We start from the raw sequence: 3,739 nt of genomic DNA on the forward strand, positions 1-3,739 counted from the left end.
TTTTAAAGAAATTTGTGGGAAAATGGAATGAAAAAGTAATGGAAACTTTTTTTGAAGAGCCCTGGTATTTCGTCTCAGTATTCTAGCTCCCTTGCCTTTTTAGAATCTGGAAAGAGATGTGGCAAACAACAAGGACACATTGTGCAGCTGGTGAATGGTCAGCAGATGCTCAGTAACAATTTGATACGGCACATAATTTTGTTTTTGATTTTCTGGCAGTAGCAGCTGTTTCTTAGAAAAAGCTAGTCATTGAATTTTTTTTTTTTAAAGCTAGACACCATGGGCAAAGAACTCAGAAAAGTTACATTCTGTACCATCTGGGCTCCTACTGGGTCCCCAGTAGGTTTTTAATTAAAAACAAAAACACAACAAAACACGTATTGTTAAAAATATTTCAAACACATGCCAAAGTAAACGAGTATAATGAACTTCCACATACATATCGTCCAGCTTCAACAATGATCAACATTTTGCTCCTCCCATTATTTTCTAAGGGAAATGCCAGTGGGTTGGGGGAAAGGGGAGCAGTGGGTGAGGGAAAAATGCTCGTAGTGTATAGATGGAGACATTATTACAGTTTATTCAGAGTTCCCTGGCCCACCCGAATGTTCTGTATAATGGGAAGCTTTTAAAAATATATACAATGCATTGAAATTAAAGCGAAATTAGGGGCGTATCTTAAGTGTTGTACATAAAGAAGGAAGTAGTGTTTCCTACTGTCCACCAATTCTGCTGAGTCTGGTCTGAGTAGTCTTCCTCTAAAGTTTTCTAAAGATAATTTTTAAAATGGTTGCAGTAGTACATTGATTGGGAATCCCCAGAAATTTAAGCTAGACTCCAAAGAGAACTTTGAGCAAGGGATATCATCGCTGATGCCAGATAGATTTTGACTGAAAACAGAGAAGACCAGAAAGATGTTCACTTGTGTTTTCTTGGCCCATGGATCACGACAAATTATGGAGAATATTGCACAGAATGGAAATTCCAGCCTATTTCTTTTTAATTTTTTAATTTTTCCCCCCAGCATATTTCTTTGTGCTCCTGTGGAACCATACTTAGACCTTTACATAGTTGTTGGAATAGAACAAGGGGTTTAAAGTCAGAAAGGTGCGTGTCAGGGCGGTATCCTTTGACTGTATTTATTCAAGCTGTATGGTGAACACGTAAGTTTAGGAAGAAGAATGGGGATCAGGATAGAGAACAACTCACTCACAACACGCAGTATGCAAATAGCACAACTTTGCTTTTTTAAAGTGAAGAGTACTTGAAGCACCTGCTGATGGAGATCAAAGAAGACAGTCTTCAGCATGGCTTACACCTTCACATAAAGAAAACAATCTTCACCTGTGGACCAATAAGCAACACCATGATAAATGAAGAAAACATCAGAGGATTGCACTGTACTTAGATCAGCAATTATCACCCATGGAAGCAGCTGTCAAGAATCGAATGGTGTATCACATTGGGAAATCTACAACAAAAGACGTCTTTAAAGTGTTAAAAAGCAAAGATGTCATTTTGAGGACTAATAGGCCCCTAGCAATGGTATTTTCAATCACCTCACCTATCTGGGAAAGCCGGACTTTGAAATTGGAAGGAAAGGAGAATTAATGCCTTTGAACTATGGAATTACTCTCACCGCCACTGAGTTAATTCTAATTCATAGCAACCCTATAGGACAGGGTAGAACTGCCTCTGTGGATTTCCAAGACTAGTAGAAAGCCTCATCTTTCTCCCTCGGAGCAGCTGGTGGTTTCGAACTTTGACCTTGCAGTTAGCAGCCCAATGAGTAACCACTGTGACAACAGGGCTCCTATGTATTAGTGAAGGATATTAAACATCCTATAGACTGCCAGAAGAATGAGCACCCAAGTCTTCGAAGAAGTACAGCCAGAATGCTCCTTAGAAGCAAGGATGGCAAGACTTTGTCTCATGCACTTTGGACACATTATTAAAGGGATATCATGGTTGGTAAAGTAGTGCTTGAGGGAAAAAAAGGAAGACGCTCAATGAGATAGATTGACCCAGTGGCTTCAACAATGCGCTCAAATGAAGTAATGATTGTGAGAATTGCTTAGAACCTGGCCGAGTTTTGTTGTGCAAGGGATCATTATGAGTTAGGACAGACTAGATGGCAAGTGACGACTGTGCATGTGATTATATTTCCCTTTGGAAATGGGATTTCTTTGCTATGGTAGTTAGTTATTCGTGTAGGGTGTTGTTTGACATCTTTTGAGATATGAAAGCAGATCGGGCACTGAAGCAGGCTAGGAAGAGAATGTCATGCTGAGGAACCGAAGTGGACATGCGAAACGGACCCATCCCCAGAGCAAACACACAAAGACAGACAGGCTTCCTGTTAACCTGGTGCCTGGAATTCAGACTTCTGGTTTCCAGAAATGTGAGGGAATTTTTTTTTCTGGTTAAAGCCACCTTCTTGTGGCATTTATATTAGAGCAGCACTAGATAACTGAGACACTAGATGTCCATTGACACTGGATATCTGTTACTCTTGCGTCCTTTTTGACTCACTGCTCCTACAGAGAAGAATCCCCCCAGAGAGTTTTGTGTGCTGTACTCTTTCCAGTAACAAACTGCCAGCTCTTTCTCCCTGAGAACACCTGGTGGGTTCTAACCACCCAACCCTTGGTTAGCAGTTGAGCACTTACCTCTATTTGGAGCCATCAGATAACAGGACATATTTAAAGATCAGGTTCAGACTGACAGGTGACCCACTCTGGACAGTTCATGGTCCCCTGTCTTCTTCTCAACACAGGGAACATACCACTGGCTGACAATATTGGCGAAATAAAAGGTTTCTGAAAAAAGGGTAACATTCTTTGTTAGTTACAACATTGGCATTAACTAACAGGACAGGTTCCTGTCTGCTCTGAGACTTTGAAACCGTAAGTGGATGGACACGGAATTGATGGTATCTTAAAGATGAGTCAGCTGGGCCCCAAAAGTTTATGGGTCAAAACTAATCACACGGGGAGTGGATCTGCTTACTATGAACCTACATTTCTCTTTAGATAATTTCCGTAGAAACTGGGTGGAAACCCCCAAGCCTATTGCTTCGTTTCCCTCTAACACCTGTAAAGGTGAGCTAAGGCTATTACTCTCGCAGTATTGTAGTGAAAGCTGTTGCTATCTGCATCATCATGGTAGTGAATTCCCTGTGTTTTGAAGACTTTCCCTCTAGATGCTTAAAAAAGTATGAATTATTAGAAATTTTGTAATATGCAAGAATGAGAAAAATGATTAAGAAAAGGACATAAGAGCCATAGCTGTAGTGAAATGCTTTTAAATATTAATTTGGTGGTGATTCAGAATGAAGCAGTCATGTGTCCAGAAAGAACAAACGGGCAGTGTGGCTGCTCTTGCCTGCCAGTAGGACCACTTGGTAACCTAACCACTAACAGGTTTCAAAATCCACTTCTAAAACTTCCGTCATTTCTTGTCCTCGGTGCAAAAGCGTCAACTTCAATTTCAAAGTTGGATTTTGGCATTGAGAACGCATAAGGATTACTCCTCAAGGTTGAATGATGTGATTACAAGCATACCTTGCTTCGTTTGTTTTTACTGATTGCACATACTGCCTTAAAAAAACAACAAAAAGAAATAGAAGGATTGTGGCAGCTCTTTGTTGAGCCTCCTGGCGCCATATTTTCAACACCGTGTGCTCACTGCGTGTCTCCGTGTCCCACTTTGGTCATTCTCATACGATTTCACACCTTTT

This window comes from Echinops telfairi, unplaced genomic scaffold, assembly GCF_000313985.2.
Source record: "Echinops telfairi isolate 266 unplaced genomic scaffold, ASM31398v2 ScPeMD7_7421;HRSCAF=8459, whole genome shotgun sequence".
Classification (NCBI taxonomy): Eukaryota; Metazoa; Chordata; class Mammalia; order Afrosoricida; family Tenrecidae; genus Echinops; species Echinops telfairi.